Below are 21876 nucleotides of genomic sequence, written 5' to 3'. Positions count from 1 at the left end.
GACTGGTCTGACCGGCCCGGTACTTCGGTCCGGTCCGACCGGTCCCGGACTTCGGTCCGGTTCAACCGGCCCGGGACTTCAGTCCGGTCCGACCGGCCCGGCTCGTCTCTCCAGTCCCACCAGACCGGGACATCGGTCCTGTCCAAACGGCCCGGGACGTCTCTCCAGTCCCACCAGCCCGGGACTTCGGTCCGGTCTGACCGGCACAGGACTTCGCTCCGGTCCGACCGGCCAGGGACTTCGCTCCGGTCCAACCGGCCTGGGACTTCGCTCTGGTCCGACCGGCCTCGGACTTCGCTCCGGTCCGACCGGCCTGGGTCTTTGCTCCGGTCCGACCGGCCCGGGTCTCCGCTCCGGTCCGTCCGGCCCGGTACTTCGCTCCGGTCCAACCATCCCGGGACTTCGCTCCGGTCCGACCGGCCCGGTACTTCGCTCTGGTCCGACCGGCCCGGGACTTCGCTCCGTTCCGACCGGCCCGGCTCTTCGCTCCGGTCCGACCGGCCTGGGGTTTTGCTCCGTTCCGAACAGCCCACGATTTCGGTCCGGTCCGACCAGCCCGGGACTTCGGTCCGGTCCGACCGGCCCTGGACTTCGGTCCGGTCCGACTGGCCCGGGACTTCAGTCCGGTCCGACCGGCCCGGGACTTCGGTCGGGTCCAACCGACCCGGGACTTCGGTCCGGTCCGACCGGTCCAGGACTTCAGTCCGGTCCAACCGGCCCGGGTCTTCGGTCCGGTCCGACCGGCCTGGGATTTCGGTCCGGTCCGACCGGCCCAGGACTTCGGTCCGGTCCGACCAGCCTGGGACATCCCTCCGTTCAGACCGGCCCGGGACTTCGCTCCAGTCCGACCGGCCCGGGACATCCCTCCGTTCAGACCGGCCCGGGACTTCGCTCCGGTCCGACCGGCCCGGGACTTCGGTCCGGTCCAACCGGCCCGGGACTTCGGTCCAGTCCGACTGGCCTGGGATTTCGGTCCAGTCCGACCGGCCCGCGACTTCGTTCTTGTCCGACCGGCCTGGCACTTCGGTCCGGCCCGTCCGGCCCGGGACTTCGTTCTTGTCCATCTGGCCTGGGACTACAGTCCGGTCCGAACGGCCTGTGAGTTCGGTCCGGTCCGACCGCCCCAGGTCTTTGGTCCTGCCCGACCGGCCGGGACTTCGGTCCGGTCCGACCAGCCCGCGACAACGGTCCGGTCCGACCGGCCCGGGACTTTGGTCCGGTCCGACCGGCCCGGGACTTCGGTCCGTTCGACCGGCCCGGGACTTCGCTCCGGTCCGACCGGCCCGGGACTTCGCTCCGTTCCGACCGGCCCGGCAGTTCGCTCCGGTCTGACTGGCCCGGGACTTCGCTCTGGTCCGACTGGCCCGGGACTTCGCTCCGGTCCAACCGGCCCGGGATTTTGCTCTGTTCCGACCAGCCCGGGACCTCGCTCCGGTCTGACCGGTCCGCGACGTCGCTCACGGTCTGACCGGCCCGGGACGTCGCCCCGGTCCGACTGGATCGGGAATTCGTTCCAGTCCGACCGGCCCGTGACTTCGGACCGGTCCGACCGGCTCGGGACTTCGGTCCGGTCCGACCGGCCCGGGTCTTCGGTCCGGTCCGACCGGCCCGGAACGTCGCTCCGTTCCGACCGGCCTGGGATTTTGCTCCATTCCGACCAGCCCGGGACCTCGCTCCGGTCTGACCGGTCCGCGACGTCGCTCCGGTCTGACCGGCCCAGGACGTCGCCCTGGTCCGACTGGATCGGGTCTTCGTTCCAGTCCGACCTTCCCGCGACTTCGGTCCGGTCCAACCAGCCCGGGACTTCGGTCCGGTCCGACCGGCCCGGGACTTCGATCTGTTCCAACCGGCCTGGGACTTCAGTCCAGACCAACCTGCCCGGCACTTCGGTCCGGTCCGACCGGCCCGGCACTTCGGTCTGGACCGACCGGTCCGGTCCGACCGGCCCGGGACTTCGGTCTTGTCCGACCGGCCCGGGACTTCGGTCCAGTCCGACCGGCCCGGGCCTTCGGTCGGGTCCGACCGGCCCGGGACTTCGGTCGGGTCCAACCGACCCGGGACTTCGGTCCGGTCCGACCGGTCCAGGACTTCAGTCCGGTCCAACCGGCCCGGGTCTTCGGTCCGGTCCGACCGGCCTGGGATTTCGGTCCGGTCCGACCGGCCCAGGACTTCGGTCCGGTCCGACTGGCCCGGGACTTCAGTCCGGTCCGACCGGACCGGGACTTCGGTCCGGTCCGACCGACCCGGGACTTCGGTCTGGTCCGACCGGCCCGGGACTTCGGTCCGGTCCGACCAGCCCGGGACTTCGGTCCGGTCCGTCCGGCCCGGGACTTCGGTCCGGTTCGAATGGCCCGGGAGTTCGGTCCTATCCGACCGGCCTGGGACTTCGCTCCGTTCCGACCGACCCGGCACTTCGCTCCGTTCCAACCGGCCCGGGACTTCGCTCCGGTCCGACCGGCCTTGGTTTTGCTCCGTTCCGACCAGCCCGGGACCTCGCTCCGGTCTGACTGGTCCGCATCGTCGCTCACGGTCTGACCGGCCCGGGACGTCGCCCCGGTCCGACTGGATCAAGACTTCGTTCCAGTCCGACCGGCCCGGGACTTCGGTCCTGTCCGACCGGCCCGGGAATTCGCTCTGGTCCAACCGGCCTGGGACTTCGCTCTGGTCCGACCGGCCCGGGACTTCGCTCCGGTCAGACCGGCCTGGGTCTTTGCTCCGGTCCGACCGGTCCGGTACTTCGCTCTGGTCCGACCGGCCCGGGACTTCGCTCCGTTCCGACCGACCCGGGACTTCGGTCCGGTCCGACCGGCCCGGGACTTCGGTCCGGTCCGTCCGGCCCGGGATTTTGTTCCGTTCCGAACAGCCCGGGACCTCGCTCTGGTCTGACCGATCCGCGGCGTCGCTCATGGTCTGACCGGCCCGGGACTTCGGTCCGGTCCGACCTGCCCGGGACTTCGGTCCGGTCCGACCGGCCCAGGACTTCGGTCCGGTCCGACCGGCCCGGGACTTCGGTCCGGACCGACCGGCCCGGGACTTCGGTCCGGTCTGACCGGCCCGGGACTTCGGTCCGGTCGGACCGGCCCGGGACTTCGGCCCTGTCCGATCGGCCCGGGACTTCGGTCTGGTCCGACCGGCTCGGGACTTTGGTCCGGTCCGACCGGCCCGGGACTTCGGTCCGGTCCGACCGGCCCGGGACTTCGGTCCGGTCCGACCGGCCCGGAACGTCGCTCCGTTCCGACTGGCCTGGGATTTTGCTCCATTCCGACCAGCCCGGGACCTCGCTCCGGTCTGACCGGTCCGCGACGTCGCTCACGGTCTGACCGGCCCAGGACGTCGCCCCGGTCCGACTGGATCGGGTCTTCGTTCCAGTCCGACCTTCCCGCGACTTCGGTCCGGTCCAACCGGCCCGGGACTTCGGTCCGGTCCGACCGGCCCGGGACTTCGATCTGTTCCAACCGGCCTGGGACTTCAGTCCAGACCAACCTGCCCGGCACTTCGGTCCGGTCCGACCGGCCCGGCACTTCGGTCTGGACCGACCGGTCTGGTCTGACCGGCCCAGGACGTGGGTCCCGTCCGACCGGCCCGGGAAGTCACTCCGGTCCGACCGGACCTTGATGTCGCTCCGGTCAGCCCAGCTGGGGACATCACTCCGTTCCAACCGGCCCGGGATGTCGCTCTGGTCCGTTCAGTCCGCGACGTCGGTCACGGTCTGACCAGCCCGGGACGTCGCCCCAGTCCCACCGGATCGGGACTTCGGTCTGGTCCAACCGGCCCATGACTTCGGACTGGTCTGACCGGCCCGGTACTTCGGTCCGGTCCGACCGGTCCCGGACTTCGGTCCGGTTCAACCGGCCCGGGACTTCAGTCCGGTCCGACCGGCCCGGCTCGTCTCTCCAGTCCCACCAGACCGGGACATCGGTCCTGTCCAAACGGCCCGGGACGTCTCTCCAGTCCCACCAGCCCGGGACTTCGGTCCGGTCTGACCGGCACAGGACTTCGCTCCGGTCCGACCGGCCAGGGACTTCGCTCCGGTCCAACCGGCCTGGGACTTCGCTCTGGTCCGACCGGCCTCGGACTTCGCTCCGGTCCGACCGGCCTGGGTCTTTGCTCCGGTCCGACCGGCCCGGGTCTCCGCTCCGGTCCGTCCGGCCCGGTACTTCGCTCCGGTCCGACCATCCCGGGACTTCGCTCCGGTCCGACCGGCCCGGTACTTCGCTCTGGTCCGACCGGCCCGGGACTTCGCTCCGTTCCGACCGGCCCGGCTCTTCGCTCCGGTCCGACCGGCCTGGGGTTTTGCTCCGTTCCGAACAGCCCACGATTTCGGTCCGGTCCGACCAGCCCGGGACTTCGGTCCGGTCCGACCGGCCCTGGACTTCGGTCCGGTCCGACTGGCCCGGGACTTCAGTCCGGTCCGACCGGCCCGGGACTTCGGTCGGGTCCAACCGACCCGGGACTTCGGTCCGGTCCGACCGGTCCAGGACTTCAGTCCGGTCCAACCGGCCCGGGTCTTCGGTCCGGTCCGACCGGCCTGGGATTTCGGTCCGGTCCGACCGGCCCAGGACTTCGGTCCGGTCCGACCAGCCTGGGACATCCCTCCGTTCAGACCGGCCCGGGACTTCGCTCCAGTCCGACCGGCCCGGGACATCCCTCCGTTCAGACCGGCCCGGGACTTCGCTCCGGTCCGACCGGCCCGGGACTTCGGTCCGGTCCAACCGGCCCGGGACTTCGGTCCAGTCCGACTGGCCTGGGATTTCGGTCCAGTCCGACCGGCCCGCGACTTCGTTCTTGTCCGACCGGCCTGGCACTTCGGTCCGGCCCGTCCGGCCCGGGACTTCGTTCTTGTCCATCTGGCCTGGGACTACAGTCCGGTCCGAACGGCCTGTGAGTTCGGTCCGGTCCGACCGCCCCAGGTCTTTGGTCCTGCCCGACCGGCCGGGACTTCGGTCCGGTCCGACCAGCCCGCGACAACGGTCCGGTCCGACCGGCCCGGGACTTTGGTCCGGTCCGACCGGCCCGGGACTTCGGTCCGTTCGACCGGCCCGGGACTTCGCTCCGGTCCGACCGGCCCGGGACTTCGCTCCGTTCCGACCGGCCCGGCAGTTCGCTCCGGTCTGACTGGCCCGGGACTTCGCTCTGGTCCGACTGGCCCGGGACTTCGCTCCGGTCCAACCGGCCCGGGATTTTGCTCTGTTCCGACCAGCCCGGGACCTCGCTCCGGTCTGACCGGTCCGCGACGTCGCTCACGGTCTGACCGGCCCGGGACGTCGCCCCGGTCCGACTGGATCGGGAATTCGTTCCAGTCCGACCGGCCCGTGACTTCGGACCGGTCCGACCGGCTCGGGACTTCGGTCCGGTCCGACCGGCCCGGGTCTTCGGTCCGGTCCGACCGGCCCGGAACGTCGCTCCGTTCCGACCGGCCTGGGATTTTGCTCCATTCCGACCAGCCCGGGACCTCGCTCCGGTCTGACCGGTCCGCGACGTCGCTCCGGTCTGACCGGCCCAGGACGTCGCCCTGGTCCGACTGGATCGGGTCTTCGTTCCAGTCCGACCTTCCCGCGACTTCGGTCCGGTCCAACCAGCCCGGGACTTCGGTCCGGTCCGACCGGCCCGGGACTTCGATCTGTTCCAACCGGCCTGGGACTTCAGTCCAGACCAACCTGCCCGGCACTTCGGTCCGGTCCGACCGGCCCGGCACTTCGGTCTGGACCGACCGGTCGGTCCGACCGGCCCGGGACTTCGGTCTTGTCCGACCGGCCCGGGACTTCGGTCCAGTCCGACCGGCCCGGGCCTTCGGTCGGGTCCGACCGGCCCGGGACTTCGGTCGGGTCCAACCGACCCGGGACTTCGGTCCGGTCCGACCGGTCCAGGACTTCAGTCCGGTCCAACCGGCCCGGGTCTTCGGTCCGGTCCGACCGGCCTGGGATTTCGGTCCGGTCCGACCGGCCCAGGACTTCGGTCCGGTCCGACTGGCCCGGGACTTCAGTCCGGTCCGACCGGACCGGGACTTCGGTCCGGTCCGACCGACCCGGGACTTCGGTCTGGTCCGACCGGCCCGGGACTTCGGTCCGGTCCGACCAGCCCGGGACTTCGGTCCGGTCCGTCCGGCCCGGGACTTCGGTCCGGTTCGAATGGCCCGGAGTTCGGTCCTATCCGACCGGCCTGGGACTTCGCTCCGTTCCGACCGACCCGGCACTTCGCTCCGTTCCAACCGGCCCGGGACTTCGCTCCGGTCCGACCGGCCTTGGTTTTGCTCCGTTCCGACCAGCCCGGGACCTCGCTCCGGTCTGACTGTCCGCATCGTCGCTCACGGTCTGACCGGCCCGGGACGTCGCCCCGGTCCGACTGGATCAAGACTTCGTTCCAGTCCGACCGGCCCGGGACTTCGGTCCTGTCCGACCGGCCCGGGAATTCGCTCTGGTCCAACCGGCCTGGGACTTCGCTCTGGTCCGACCGGCCCGGGACTTCGCTCCGGTCAGACCGGCCTGGGTCTTTGCTCCGGTCCGACCGGTCCGGTACTTCGCTCTGGTCCGACCGGCCCGGGACTTCGCTCCGTTCCGACCGACCCGGGACTTCGGTCAGGTCCGACCGGCCCGGGACTTCGGTCCGGTCCGTCCGGCCCGGGATTTTGTTCCGTTCCGAACAGCCCGGGACCTCGCTCTGGTCTGACCGATCCGCGGCGTCGCTCATGGTCTGACCGGCCCGGGACTTCGGTCCGGTCCGACCTGCCCGGGACTTCGGTCCGGTCCGACCGGCCCAGGACTTCGGTCCGGTCCGACCGGCCCGGGACTTCGGTCCGGACCGACCGGCCCGGGACTTCGGTCCGGTCTGACCGGCCCGGGACTTCGGTCCGGTCGGACCGGCCCGGGACTTCGGCCCTGTCCGATCGGCCCGGGACTTCGGTCTGGTCCGACCGGCTCGGGACTTTGGTCCGGTCCGACCGGCCCGGGACTTCGGTCCGGTCCGACCGGCCCGGGACTTCGGTCCGGTCCGACCGGCCCGGAACGTCGCTCCGTTCCGACTGGCCTGGGATTTTGCTCCATTCCGACCAGCCCGGGACCTCGCTCCGGTCTGACCGGTCCGCGACGTCGCTCACGGTCTGACCGGCCCAGGACGTCGCCCCGGTCCGACTGGATCGGGTCTTCGTTCCAGTCCGACCTTCCCGCGACTTCGGTCCGGTCCAACCGGCCCGGGACTTCGGTCCGGTCCGACCGGCCCGGGACTTCGATCTGTTCCAACCGGCCTGGGACTTCAGTCCAGACCAACCTGCCCGGCACTTCGGTCCGGTCCGACCGGCCCGGCACTTCGGTCTGGACCGACCGGTCTGGTCTGACCGGCCCAGGACGTGGGTCCCGTCCGACCGGCCCGGGAAGTCACTCCGGTCCGACCGGACCTTGATGTCGCTCCGGTCAGCCCAGCTGGGGACATCACTCCGTTCCAACCGGCCCGGGATGTCGCTCTGGTCCGTTCAGTCCGCGACGTCGGTCACGGTCTGACCAGCCCGGGACGTCGCCCCAGTCCCACCGGATCGGGACTTCGGTCTGGTCCAACCGGCCCATGACTTCGGACTGGTCTGACCGGCCCGGTACTTCGGTCCGGTCCGACCGGTCCCGGACTTCGGTCCGGTTCAACCGGCCCGGGACTTCAGTCCGGTCCGACCGGCCCGGCTCGTCTCTCCAGTCCCACCAGACCGGGACATCGGTCCTGTCCAAACGGCCCGGGACGTCTCTCCAGTCCCACCAGCCCGGGACTTCGGTCCGGTCTGACCGGCACAGGACTTCGCTCCGGTCCGACCGGCCAGGGACTTCGCTCCGGTCCAACCGGCCTGGGACTTCGCTCTGGTCCGACCGGCCTCGGACTTCGCTCCGGTCCGACCGGCCTGGGTCTTTGCTCCGGTCCGACCGGCCCGGGTCTCCGCTCCGGTCCGTCCGGCCCGGTACTTCGCTCCGGTCCGACCATCCCGGGACTTCGCTCCGGTCCGACCGGCCCGGTACTTCGCTCTGGTCCGACCGGCCCGGGACTTCGCTCCGTTCCGACCGGCCCGGCTCTTCGCTCCGGTCCGACCGGCCTGGGGTTTTGCTCCGTTCCGAACAGCCCACGATTTCGGTCCGGTCCGACCAGCCCGGGACTTCGGTCCGGTCCGACCGGCCCTGGACTTCGGTCCGGTCCGACTGGCCTGGGACTTCAGTCCGGTCCGACCGGCCCGGGACTTCGGTCGGGTCCAACCGACCCGGGACTTCGGTCCGGTCCGACCGGTCCAGGACTTCAGTCCGGTCCAACCGGCCCGGGTCTTCGGTCCGGTCCGACCGGCCTGGGATTTCGGTCCGGTCCGACCGGCCCAGGACTTCGGTCCGGTCCGACTGGCCCGGGACTTCAGTCCGGTCCGACCGGACCGGGACTTCGGTCCGGTCCGACCGACCCGGGACTTCGGTCTGGTCCGACCGGCCCGGGACTTCGGTCCGGTCCGACCAGCCCGGGACTTCGGTCCGGTCCGTCCGGCCCGGGACTTCGGTCCGGTTCGAATGGCCCGGGAGATCGGTCCTATCCGACCGGCCTGGGACTTCGCTCCGTTCCGACCGACCCGGCACTTCGCTCCGTTCCAACCGGCCCGGGACTTCGCTCCGGTCCGACCGGCCTTGGTTTTGCTCCGTTCCGACCAGCCCGGGACCTCGCTCCGGTCTGACTGGTCCGCATCGTCGCTCACGGTCTGACCGGCCCGGGACGTCGCCCCGGTCCGATTGGATCAAGACTTCGTTCCAGTCCGACCGGCCCGGGACTTCGGTCCTGTCCGACCGGCCCGGGAATTCGCTCTGGTCCAACCGGCCTGGGACTTCGCTCTGGTCCGACCGGCCCGGGACTTCGCTCCGGTGAGACCGGCCTGGGTCTTTGCTCCGGTCCGACCGGCCCGGTACTTCGCTCTGGTCCGACCGGCCCGGGACTTCGCTCCGTTCCGACCGACCCGGGACTTCGGTCCGGTCCGACCAGCCCGGGACTTCGGTCCGGTCCGTCCGGCCCGGGATTTTGTTCCGTTCCGAACAGCCCGGGACCTCGCTCTGGTCTGACCGATCCGCGGCGTCGCTCATGGTCTGACCGGCCCGGGACTTCGGTCCGGTCCGACCTGCCCGGGACTTCGGTCCGGTCCGACCGGCCCAGGACTTCGGTCCGGTCCGACCGGCCCGGGACTTCGGTCCGGACCGACCGGCCCGGGACTTCGGTCCGGTCTGACCGGCCCGGGACTTCGGTCCGGTCGGACCGGCCCGGGACTTCGGCCCTGTCCGATCGGCCCGGGACTTCGGTCTGGTCCGACCGGCTCGGGACTTTGGTCCGGTCCGACCGGCCCGGGACTTCGGTCCGGTCCGACCGGCCCGGGACTTCGGTCCGGTCCGACCGGCCCGGGACTTCGCTCCATTCCGACCGGCCCGGCAGTTCGCTCCGGTCCGACTGGCCCGGGACTTCGCTCTGGTCCGACTGGCCCGGGACTTCGCTCCGGTCCAACCGGCCCGGGATTTTGCTCTGTTCCGACCAGCCCGGGACCTCGCTCCGGTCTGACCGGTCCGCGACGTCGCTCACGGTCTGACCAGCCCGGGACGTCGCCCCGGTCCGACTGGATCGGGAATTCGTTCCAGTCCGACCGGCCCATGACTTCGGACCGGTCCGACCGGCTCGGGACTTCGGTCCGGTCCAACCGGCCCGGGTCTTCGGTCCGGTCCGACCGGCCCGGAACGTCGCTCCGTTCCGACTGGCCTGGGATTTTGCTCCATTCCGACCAGCCCGGGACCTCGCTCCGGTCTGACCGGTCCGCGACGTCGCTCACGGTCTGACCGGCCCAGGACGTCGCCCCGGTCCGACTGGATCGGGTCTTCGTTCCAGTCCGACCTTCCCGCGACTTCGGTCCGGTCCAACCGGCCCGGGACTTCGGTCTGGTCCGACCGGCCCGGGACTTCGATCTGTTCCAACCGGCCTGGGACTTCAGTCCAGACCAACCTGCCCGGCACTTCGGTCCGGTCCGACCGGCCCGGCACTTCGGTCTGGACCGACCGGTCTGGTCTGACCGGCCCAGGACGTGGGTCCCGTCCGACCGGCCCGGGAAGTCACTCCGGTCCGACCGGACCTTGATGTCGCTCCGGTCAGCCCAGCTGGGGACATCACTCCGTTCCAACCGGCCCGGGATGTCGCTCTGGTCCGTTCAGTCCGCGACGTCGGTCACGGTCTGACCAGCCCGGGACGTCGCCCCAGTCCCACCGGATCGGGACTTCAGTCTGGTCCAACCGGCCCATGACTTCGGACTGGTCTGACCGGCCCGGTACTTCGGTCCGGTCCGACCGGTCCCGGACTTCGGTCCGGTTCAACCGGCCCGGGACTTCAGTCCGGTCCGACCGGCCCGGCTCGTCTCTCCAGTCCCACCAGACCGGGACATCAGTCCGGTCCAAACGGCCCGGGACGTCTCTCCAGTCCCACCAGCCCGGGACTTCGGTCCGGTCTGACCGGCACAGGACTTCGCTCCGGTCCGACCGGCCAGGGACTTCGCTCCGGTCCAACCGGCCTGGGACTTCGCTCTGGTCCGACCGGCCTCGGACTTCGCTCCGGTCCGACCGGCCTGGGTCTTTGCTCCGGTCCGACCGGCCCGGGTCTCCGCTCCGGTCCGTCCGGCCCGGTACTTCGCTCCGGTCCGACCATCCCGGGACTTCGCTCCGGTCCGACCGGCCCGGTACTTCGCTCTGGTCCGACCGGCCCGGGACTTCGCTCCGTTCCGACCGGCCCGGCTCTTCGCTCCGGTCCGACCGGCCTGGGGTTTTGCTCCGTTCCGAACAGCCCACGATTTCGGTCCGGTCCGACCAGCCCGGGACTTCGGTCCGGTCCGACCGGCCCTGGACTTCGGTCCGGTCCGTCCGGCCCAGGACATTGGTCCGGTCCGCCAGGACCGGGACTTCGGTCTTGTCCGACCGGCCCGGGACTTCGGTCTTGTCCGACCGGCCCGGGACTTCGGTCCGGTCCGACCGGCCCGGGACTTCGGTCCGGTCCGACCGGCCCGGGACTTCGTTCCGGTCCGACCGGCCCAGGACTTCGGTCTTGTCCGACCGGCCCGGGACTTCGGTCCAGTCCGACCGGCCCGGGCCTTCGGTCGGGTCCGACCGACCAGGGACTTCGGTAGGGTCCAACCGACCCGGGACTTCGGTCCGGTCTGACCGGCCCAGGACTTCAGTCCGGTCCAACCGGCCCGGGTCTTCGGTCCGGTCCGACCGGCCTGGGATTTCGGTCCGGTCCGACCGGCCCGGGTCTTCGGTCCGGTCCGATCGGCCTGGGATTTTGGTCCGGTCCGACCGGCCCAGGACTTCGGTCCGGTCCGACTGGCCCGGGACTTCCGTCCGTTCCGACCGGCCCTGGGCTTCCGTCCGGTCCGACCGGCCCAGGACATTGGTCCGGTCCGCCCGGACCGGGACTTCGGTCTTGTCCGACCGGCCCGGGACGTCGGTCTTGTCTGACCGGCCCGGGAATTTGGTCCGGTCCGACCGGCCCGGGACTTCGGTCCAGTCCGACCGGCCCGGGACTTCGGTCCGGTCCGACCGGCCCGGGACTTCGGTCTTGTCCGACCGGCCCGGGACATCGGTCCAGTCCGACAGGCCCGGGCCTTCAGTCGGGTCCGACCGGCCCGGGACTTCGGTAGGGTCCAACCGACCCGGGACTTCGGTCCGGTCCGTCCGGCACAGGACTTCAGTCCGGTCCAACCGGCCCGGGTCTTCAGTCCGGTCCGACCGGCCTGGGATTTCGGTCCGGTCCGACCGGCCCAGGACTTCGGTCCGGTCCAACTGGCCCGGGACTTCGGTCCGGTCCGACCGGACCAGGACTTCGGTCCGGTCCGACCGACCCGGGACTTCGGTCCGGTCCAACTGACCCGGGACTTCGGTCTTGTCCGACAGGCCCGGGACTTCAGTCCGGTCCGACCGGCCCGGGACTTCGATCCGGTCCGACCGGCCCGGGACTTCGGTCCGGTCCAACCGGCCCGGGACTTCGGTCCAGTCCGACTGGCCTGGGATTTCGGTCCAGTCCGACCGGCCCAGGACTTCGTTCTTGTCCGACCGGCCTGGCACTTCGGTCCGGTCCGTCCGGCCCGGGACTTTAGTCCGGTCCGAACGGCCCGGGAGTTCGGTCCGGTCCGACCGCCCCAGGTCTTTGGTCCTGCCCGACCGGCCCGGGACTTCGGTCCGGTCCGACCAGCCCAGGACTTCGGTCCGGTCCGACCGGCCAGGGACTTCGGTCCGGTCCGACCGGCCCGGGACTTCGGTCCGGTCCGACCGGCCCGGGACTTCGCTCCGGTCCGACCAGCCTGGGACATCCCTCCGTTCAGACCGGCCCGGGACTTCGCTCCGGTCCGACCGGCCCGGGACATCCCTCCGTTCAGACCGGCCCGGGACTTCGGTCCGGTCCGACCGGCCCAGGACTTCGGTCTTGTCCGACGGGCCCGGGACTTCGGTCCAGTCCGACCGGCCCGGGCCTTCGGTCGGGTCCGACCGACCAGGGACTTCGGTAGGGTCCAACCGACCCGGGACTTCGGTCCGGTCTGACCGGCCCAGGACTTCAGTCCGGTCCAACCGGCCCGGGTCTTCGGTCCGGTCCGACCGGCCTGGGATTTCGGTCCGGTCCGACCGGCCCGGGTCTTCGGTCCGGTCCGACTGGCCCAGGACTTCGGTCTGGTCCGACTGGCCCGGGACTTCCGTCCGTTCCGACCGGCCCTGGGCTTCCGTCCGGTCCGACCGGCCCAGGACATTGGTCCGGTCCGCCCGGACCGGGACTTCGGTCTTGTCCGACCGGCCCGGGACGTCGGTCTTCTCTGACCGGCCCGGGAATTTGGTCCGGTCCGACCGGCCCGGGACTTCGGTCCAGTCCGACCGGCCCGGGACTTCGGTCCGGTCCGACCGGCCCGGGACTTCGGTCTTGTCCGACCGGCCCGGGACATCGGTCCAGTCCGACAGGCCCGGGCCTTCAGTCGGGTCCGACCGGCCCGGGACTTCGGTAGGGTCCAACCGACCCGGGACTTCGGTCCGGTCCGTCCGGCACAGGACTTCAGTCCGGTCCAACCGGCCCGGGTCTTCAGTCCGGTCCGACCGGCCTGGGATTTCGGTCCGGTCCGACCGGCCCAGGACTTCGGTCCGGTCCAACTGGCCCGGGACTTCGGTCCGGTCCGACCGGACCAGGACTTCGGTCCGGTCCGACCGACCCGGGACTTCGGTCCGGTCCAACTGACCCGGGACTTCGGTCTTGTCCGACAGGCCCGGGACTTCAGTCCGGTCCGACCGGCCCGGGACTTCGATCCGGTCCGACCGGCCCGGGACTTCGGTCCGGTCCAACCGGCCCGGGACTTCGGTCCAGTCCGACTGGCCTGGGATTTCGGTCCAGTCCGACCGGCCCAGGACTTCGTTCTTGTCCGACCGGCCTGGCACTTCGGTCCGGTCCGTCCGGCCCGGGACTTTAGTCCGGTCCGAACGGCCCGGGAGTTCGGTCCGGTCCGACCGCCCCAGGTCTTTGGTCCTGCCCGACCGGCCCGGGACTTCGGTCCGGTCCGACCAGCCCAGGACTTCGGTCCGGTCCGACCGGCCAGGGACTTCGGTCCGGTCCGACCGGCCCGGGACTTCGGTCCGGTCCGACTGGCCCGGGACTTCGCTCCGGTCCGACCAGCCTGGGACATCCCTCCGTTCAGACCGGCCCGGGACTTCGCTCCGGTCCGACCGGCCCGGGACATCCCTCCGTTCAGACCGGCCCGGGACTTCGCTCCGGTCCGACCGGCCCGGGACTTCGGTCCGGTCCAACCGGCCCGGGACTTCGGTCCAGTCCGACTGGCCTGGGATTTCGGTCCAGTCCGACCGGCCCGCGACTTCGTTCTTGTCCGACCGGCCTGGCACTTCGGTCCGGCCCGTCCGGCCCGGGACTTCGTTCTTGTCCATCCGGCCTGGGACTACAGTCCGGTCCGAACGGCCTGGGAGTTCGGTCCGGTCCGACCGCCCCAGGTCTTTGGTCCTGCCCGACCGGCCGGGACTTCGGTCCGGTCCGACCAGCCCGGGACAACGGTCCGGTCCGACCGGCCCGGGACTTCGGTCCGGTCCGACCGGACCGGGACTTCGGTCCGGTCCGACCGACCCGGGACTTCGGTCCGGTCCAACTGACCCGGGACTTCGGTCTTGTCCGACAGGCCCGGGACTTCAGTCCAGTCCGACCGGCCCGGGACTTCGATCCGGTCCAACCGGCCCGGCACTTCGCTCCGTTCCAACCGGCCCGGGACTTCGCTCCGGTCCGACCGGCCTTGGTTTTGCTCCGTTCCGACCAGCCCGGGACCTCGCTCCGGTCTGACTGGTCCGCATCGTCGCTCACGGTCTGACCGGCCCGGGACGTCGCCCCGGTCCGATTGGATCAAGACTTCGTTCCAGTACGACCGGCCCGGGACTTCGGTCCTGTCCGACCGGCCCGGGAATTCGCTCTGGTCCAACCGGCCTGGGACTTCGCTCTGGTCCGACCGGCCCGGGACTTCGCTCCGGTCAGACCGGCCTGGGTCTTTGCTCCGGTCCGACCGGCCCGGTACTTCGCTCTGGTCCGACCGGCCCGGGACTTCGCTCCGTTCCGACCGACCCGGGACTTCGGTCCGGTCCGACCGGCCCGGGACTTCGGTCCGGTCCGTCCGGCCCGGGATTTTGTTCCGTTCCGAACAGCCCGGGACCTCGCTCTGGTCTGACCGATCCGCGGCGTCGCTCATGGTCTGACCGGCCCGGGACTTCAGTCCGGTCCGACCTGCCCGGGACTTCGGTCCGGTCCGACCGGCCCAGGACTTCGGTCCGGTCCGACCGGCCCGGGACTTCGGTCCGGACCGACCGGCCCGGGACTTCGGTCCGGTCTGACCGGCCCGGGACATCGGTCCGGTCGGACCGGCCCGGGACTTCGGCCCTGTCCGATCGGCCCGGGACTTCGGTCTGGTCCGACCGGCTCGGGACTTTGGTCCAGTCCGACCGGCCCGGGACTTCGGTCCGGTCCGACCGGCCCGGGACTTCGGTCCGGTCCGACCGGCCCGGGACTTCGCTCCATTCCGACCGGCCCGGCAGTTCGCTCCGGTCCGACTGGCCCGGGACTTCGCTCTGGTCCGACTGGCCCGGGACTTCGCTCCGGTCCAACCGGCCCGGGATTTTGCTCTGTTCCGACCAGCCCGGGACCTCGCTCCGGTCTGACCGGTCCGCGACGTCGCTCACGGTCTGACCAGCCCGGGACGTCGCCCCGGTCCGACTGGATCGGGAATTCGTTCCAGTCCGACCGGCCCATGACTTCGGACCGGTCCGACCGGCTCGGGACTTCGGTCCGGTCCAACCGGCCCGGGTCTTCGGTCCGGTCCGACCGGCCCGGAACGTCGCTCCGTTCCGACTGGCCTGGGATTTTGCTCCATTCCGACCAGCCCGGGACCTCGCTCCGGTCTGACCGGTCCGCGACGTCGCTCACGGTCTGACCGGCCCAGGACGTCGCCCCGGTCCGACTGGATCGGGTCTTCGTTCCAGTCCGACCTTCCCGCGACTTCGGTCCGGTCCAACCGGCCCGGGACTTCGGTCCGGTCCGACCGGCCCGGGACTTCGATCTGTTCCAACCGGCCTGGGACTTCAGTCCAGACCAACCTGCCCGGCACTTCGGTCCGGTCCGACCGGCCCGGCACTTCGGTCTGGACCGACCGGTCTGGTCTGACCGGCCCAGGACGTGGGTCCCGTCCGACCGGCCCGGGAAGTCACTCCGGTCCGACCGGACCTTGATGTCGCTCCGGTCAGCCCAGCTGGGGACATCACTCCGTTCCAACCGGCCCGGGATGTCGCTCTGGTCCGTTCAGTCCGCGACGTCGGTCACGGTCTGACCAGCCCGGGACGTCGCCCCAGTCCCACCGGATCGGGACTTCGGTCTGGTCCAACCGGCCCATGACTTCGGACTGGTCTGACCGGCCCGGTACTTCGGTCCGGTCCGACCGGTCCCGGACTTCGGTCCGGTTCAACCGGCCCGGGACTTCAGTCCGGTCCGACCGGCCCGGCTCGTCTCTCCAGTCCCACCAGACCGGGACATCAGTCCGGTCCAAACGGCCCGGGACGTCTCTCCAGTCCCACCAGCCCGGGACTTCGGTCCGGTCTGACCGGCACAGGACTTCGCTCCGGTCCGACCGGCCAGGGACTTCGCTCCGGTCCAACCGGCCTGGGACTTCGCTCTGGTCCGACCGGCCTCGGACTTCGCTCCGGTCCGACCGGCCTGGGTCTTTGCTCCGGTCCGACCGGCCCGGGTCTCCGCTCCGGTCCGTCCGGCCCGGTACTTCGCTCCGGTCCGACCATCCCGGGACTTCGCTCCGGTCCGACCGGCCCGGTACTTCGCTCTGGTCCGACCGGCCCGGGACTTCGCTCCGTTCCGACCGGCCCGGCTCTTCGCTCCGGTCCGACCGGCCTGGGGTTTTGCTCCGTTCCGAACAGCCCACGATTTCGGTCCGGTCCGACCAGCCCGGGACTTCGGTCCGGTCCGACCGGCCCTGGACTTCGGTCCGGTCCGTCCGGCCCAGGACATTGGTCCGGTCCGCCAGGACCGGGACTTCGGTCTTGTCCGACCGGCCCGGGACTTCGGTCTTGTCCGACCGGCCCGGGACTTCGGTCCGGTCCGACCGGCCCGGGACTTCGGTCCGGTCCGACCGGCCCGGGACTTCGTTCCGGTCCGACCGGCCCAGGACTTCGGTCTTGTCCGACCGGCCCGGGACTTCGGTCCAGTCCGACCGGCCCGGGCCTTCGGTCGGGTCCGACCGACCAGGGACTTCGGTAGGGTCCAACCGACCCGGGACTTCGGTCCGGTCTGACCGGCCCAGGACTTCAGTCCGGTCCAACCGGCCCGGGTCTTCGGTCCGGTCCGACCGGCCTGGGATTTCGGTCCGGTCCGACCGGCCCGGGTCTTCGGTCCGGTCCGATCGGCCTGGGATTTTGGTCCGGTCCGACCGGCCCAGGACTTCGGTCCGGTCCGACTGGCCCGGGACTTCCGTCCGTTCCGACCGGCCCTGGGCATCCGTCCGGTCCGACCGGCCCAGGACATTGGTCCGGTCCGCCCGGACCGGGACTTCGGTCTTGTCCGACCGGCCCGGGACGTCGGTCTTGTCTGACCGGCCCGGGAATTTGGTCCGGTCCGACCGGCCCGGGACTTCGGTCCAGTCCGACCGGCCCGGGACTTCGGTCCGGTCCGACCGGCCCGGGACTTCGGTCTTGTCCGACCGGCCCGGGACATCGGTCCAGTCCGACAGGCCCGGGCCTTCAGTCGGGTCCGAACGGCCCGGGACTTCGGTAGGGTCCAACCGACCCGGGACTTCGGTCCGGTCCGTCCGGCACAGGACTTCAGTCCGGTCCAACCGGCCCGGGTCTTCAGTCCGGTCCGACCGGCCTGGGATTTCGGTCCGGTCCGACCGGCCCAGGACTTCGGTCCGGTCCAACTGGCCCGGGACTTCGGTCCGGTCCGACCGGACCAGGACTTCGGTCCGGTCCGACCGACCCGGGACTTCGGTCCGGTCCAACTGACCCGGGACTTCGGTCTTGTCCGACAGGCCCGGGACTTCAGTCCGGTCCGACCGGCCCGGGACTTCGATCCGGTCCGACCGGCCCGGGACTTCGGTCCGGTCCAACCGGCCCGGGACTTCGGTCCAGTCCGACTGGCCTGGGATTTCGGTCCAGTCCGACCGGCCCAGGACTTCGTTCTTGTCCGACCGGCCTGGCACTTCGGTCCGGTCCGTCCGGCCCGGGACTTTAGTCCGGTCCGAACGGCCCGGGAGTTCGGTCCGGTCCGACCGCCCCAGGTCTTTGGTCCTGCCCGACCGGCCCGGGACTTCGGTCCGGTCCGACCAGCCCAGGACTTCGGTCCGGTCCGACCGGCCAGGGACTTCGGTCCGGTCCGACCGGCCCGGGACTTCGGTCCGGTCCGACCGGCCCGGGACTTCGCTCCGGTCCGACCAGCCTGGGACATCCCTCCGTTCAGACCGGCCCGGGACTTCGCTCCGGTCCGACCGGCCCGGGACATCCCTCCGTTCAGACCGGCCCGGGACTTCGGTCCGGTCCGACCGGCCCAGGACTTCGGTCTTGTCCGACGGGCCCGGGACTTCGGTCCAGTCCGACCGGCCCGGGCCTTCGGTCGGGTCCGACCGACCAGGGACTTCGGTAGGGTCCAACCGACCCGGGACTTCGGTCCGGTCTGACCGGCCCAGGACTTCAGTCCGGTCCAACCGGCCCGGGTCTTCGGTCCGGTCCGACCGGCCTGGGATTTCGGTCCGGTCCGACCGGCCCGGGTCTTCGGTCCGGTCCGACTGGCCCAGGACTTCGGTCTGGTCCGACTGGCCCGGGACTTCCGTCCGTTCCGACCGGCCCTGGGCTTCCGTCCGGTCCGACCGGCCCAGGACATTGGTCCGGTCCGCCCGGACCGGGACTTCGGTCTTGTCCGACCGGCCCGGGACGTCGGTCTTCTCTGACCGGCCCGGGAATTTGGTCCGGTCCGACCGGCCCGGGACTTCGGTCCAGTCCGACCGGCCCGGGACTTCGGTCCGGTCCGACCGGCCCGGGACTTCGGTCTTGTCCGACCGGCCCGGGACATCGGTCCAGTCCGACAGGCCCGGGCCTTCAGTCGGGTCCGACCGGCCCGGGACTTCGGTAGGGTCCAACCGACCCGGGACTTCGGTCCGGTCCGTCCGGCACAGGACTTCAGTCCGGTCCAACCGGCCCGGGTCTTCAGTCCGGTCCGACCGGCCTGGGATTTCGGTCCGGTCCGACCGGCCCAGGACTTCGGTCCGGTCCAACTGGCCCGGGACTTCGGTCCGGTCCGACCGGACCAGGACTTCGGTCCGGTCCGACCGACCCGGGACTTCGGTCCGGTCCAACTAACCCGGGACTTCGGTCTTGTCCGACAGGCCCGGGACTTCAGTCCGGTCCGACCGGCCCGGGACTTCGATCCGGTCCGACCGGCCCGGGACTTCGGTCCGGTCCAACCGGCCCGGGACTTCGGTCCAGTCCGACTGGCCTGGGATTTCGGTCCAGTCCGACCGGCCCAGGACTTCGTTCTTGTCCGACCGGCCTGGCACTTCGGTCCGGTCCGTCCGGCCCGGGACTTTAGTCCGGTCCGAACGGCCCGGGAGTTCGGTCCGGTCCGACCGCCCCAGGTCTTTGGTCCTGCCCGACCGGCCCGGGACTTCGGTCCGGTCCGACCAGCCCAGGACTTCGGTCCGGTCCGACCGGCCAGGGACTTCGGTCCGGTCCGACCGGCCCGGGACTTCGGTCCGGTCCGACCGGCCCGGGACTTCGCTCCGGTCCGACCAGCCTGGGACATCCCTCCGTTCAGACCGGCCCGGGACTTCGCTCCGGTCCGACCGGCCCGGGACATCCCTCCGTTCAGACCGGCCCGGGACTTCGCTCCGGTCCGACCGGCCCGGGACTTCGGTCCGGTCCAACCGGCCCGGGACTTCGGTCCAGTCCGACTGGCCTGGGATTTCGGTCCAGTCCGACCGGCCCGCGACTTCGTTCTTGTCCGACCGGCCTGGCACTTCGGTCCGGCCCGTCCGGCCCGGGACTTCGTTCTTGTCCATCCGGCCTGGGACTACAGTCCGGTCCGAACGGCCTGGGAGTTCGGTCCGGTCCGACCGCCCCAGGTCTTTGGTCCTGCCCGACCGGCCGGGACTTCGGTCCGGTCCGACCAGCCCGGGACAACGGTCCGGTCCGACCGGCCCGGGACTTCGGTCCGGTCCGACCGGACCGGGACTTCGGTCCGATCCGACCGACCCGGGACTTCGGTCCGGTCCAACTGACCCGGGACTTCGGTCTTGTCCGACAGGCCCGGGACTTCAGTCCAGTCCGACCGGCCCGGGACTTCGATCCGGTCCGACCGGCCCGGGACTTCGGTCCGGTCCAACCGGCCCGGGACTTCGGTCCAGTCCGACTGGCCTGGGATTTCGGTCCAGTCCAACCGGCCCAGGACTTCGTTCTTGTCCGACCGGCCTGGCACTTCGGTCCGGTCCGTCCGGCCCGGGACTTTAGTCCGGTCCGAACGGCCCGGGAGTTCGGTCCGGTCCGACCGCCCCAGGTCTTTGGTCCTGCCCGACCGGCCCGGGACTTCGGTCCGGTCCGACCAGCCCGGGACTTCGGTCCGGTCCGACCGGCCAGGGACTTCGGTCCGGTCCGACCGGCCCGGGACTTCGGGCCGGTCTGACCGGCCCGGGACTTCGCTCCGGTCCGACCAGCCTGGGACATCCCTCCGTTCAGACCGGCCCGGGACTTCGCTCCAGTCCGACCGGCCCGGGACATCCCTCCGTTCAGACCGGCCCGGGACTTCGCTCCGGTCCGACCGGCCCGGGACTTCGGTCCGGTCCAACCGGCCCGGGACTTCGGTCCAGTCCGACTGGCCTGGGATTTCGGTCCAGTCCGACCGGCCCGCGACTTCGTTCTTGTCCGACCGGCCTGGCACTTCGGTCCGGCCCGTCCGGCCCGGGACTTCGTTCTTGTCCATCTGGCCTGGGACTACAGTCCGGTCCGAACGGCCTGGGAGTTCGGTCCGGTCCGACCGCCCCAGGTCTTTGGTCCTGCCCGACCGGCCGGGACTTCGGTCCGGTCCGACCAGCCCGCGACAACGGTCCGGTCCGACCGGCCCGGGACTTTGGTCCGGTCCGACCGGCCCGGGACTTCGGTCCGTTCGACCGGCCCGGGACTTCGCTCCGGTCCGACCGGCCCGGGACTTCGCTCCGTTCCGACCGGCCCGGCAGTTCGCTCCGGTCTGACTGGCCCGGGACATCGCTCCGTTCCGACCGGCCCGGCAGTTCGCTCCGGTCTGACTGGCCCGGGACTTCGCTCTGGTCCGACTGGCCCGGGACTTCGCTCCGGTCCAACCGGCCCGGGATTTTGCTCTGTTCCGACCAGCCCGGGACCTCGCTCCGGTCTGACCGGTCCGCGACGTCGCTCACAGTCTGAAAGGCCCGGGACGTCGCCCCGGTCCGACTGGATCGGGAATTCGTTCCAGTCCGACCGGCCCGTGACTTCGGACCGGTCCGACCGGCTCGGGACTTCGGTCCGGTCCGACCGGCCCGGGTCTTCGGTCCGGTCCGACCGGCCCGGAACGTCGCTCCGTTCCGACCGGCCTGGGATTTTGCTCCATTCCGACCAGCCCGGGACCTCGCTCCGGTCTGACCGGTCCGCGACGTCGCTCCGGTCTGACCGGCCCAGGACGTCGCCCTGGTCCGACTGGATCGGGTCTTCGTTCCAGTCCGACCTTCCCGCGACTTCGGTCCGGTCCAACCAGCCCGGGACTTCGGTCCGGTCCGACCGGCCCGGGACTTCGATCTGTTCCAACCGGCCTGGGACTTCAGTCCAGACCAACCTGCCCGGCACTTCGGTCCGGTCCGACCGGCCCGGCACTTCGGTCTGGACCGACCGGTCTGGTCTGACCGGCCCAGGACGTGGGTCCCGTCCGACCGGCCCGGGAAGTCACTCCGGTCCGACCGGACCTTGATGTCGCTCCGGTCAGCCCAGCTGGGGACATCACTCCGTTCCAACCGGCCCGGGATGTCGCTCTGGTCCGTTCAGTCCGCGACGTTGGTCACGGTCTGACCAGCCCGGGACGTCGCCCCAGTCCCACCGGATCGGGACTTCGGTCCGGTCCAACCGGCCCATGACTTCGGACTGGTCTGACCGGCCCGGTACTTCGGTCCGGTCCGACCGGTCCCGGACTTCGGTCCGGTTCAACCGGCCCGGGACTTCAGTCCGGTCCGACCGGCCCGGCTCGTCTCTCCAGTCCCACCAGACCGGGACATCGGTCCGGTCCGAACGGCCCGGGACGTCTCTCCAGTCCCACCAGCCCGGGACTTCGGTCCGGTCT

General features: G+C 71.2%; 1 pseudogene; it reads right to left on the bottom strand.

The window, feature by feature from the left end:
* Positions 1–21671, bottom strand: part of LOC144487286 (uncharacterized) — a 122208-nt pseudogene extending 100537 nt beyond the window's left edge.
* Positions 21672–21876: the final 205 nt, after the last annotated feature.

Source organism: Mustelus asterias, unplaced genomic scaffold (genome assembly GCF_964213995.1).
Source record: "Mustelus asterias unplaced genomic scaffold, sMusAst1.hap1.1 HAP1_SCAFFOLD_699, whole genome shotgun sequence".
Classification (NCBI taxonomy): Eukaryota; Metazoa; Chordata; class Chondrichthyes; order Carcharhiniformes; family Triakidae; genus Mustelus; species Mustelus asterias.
The sequence above is the reverse complement of the archived record's forward strand: the minus strand, read 5'-3'. Positions and strand labels throughout refer to the sequence as shown.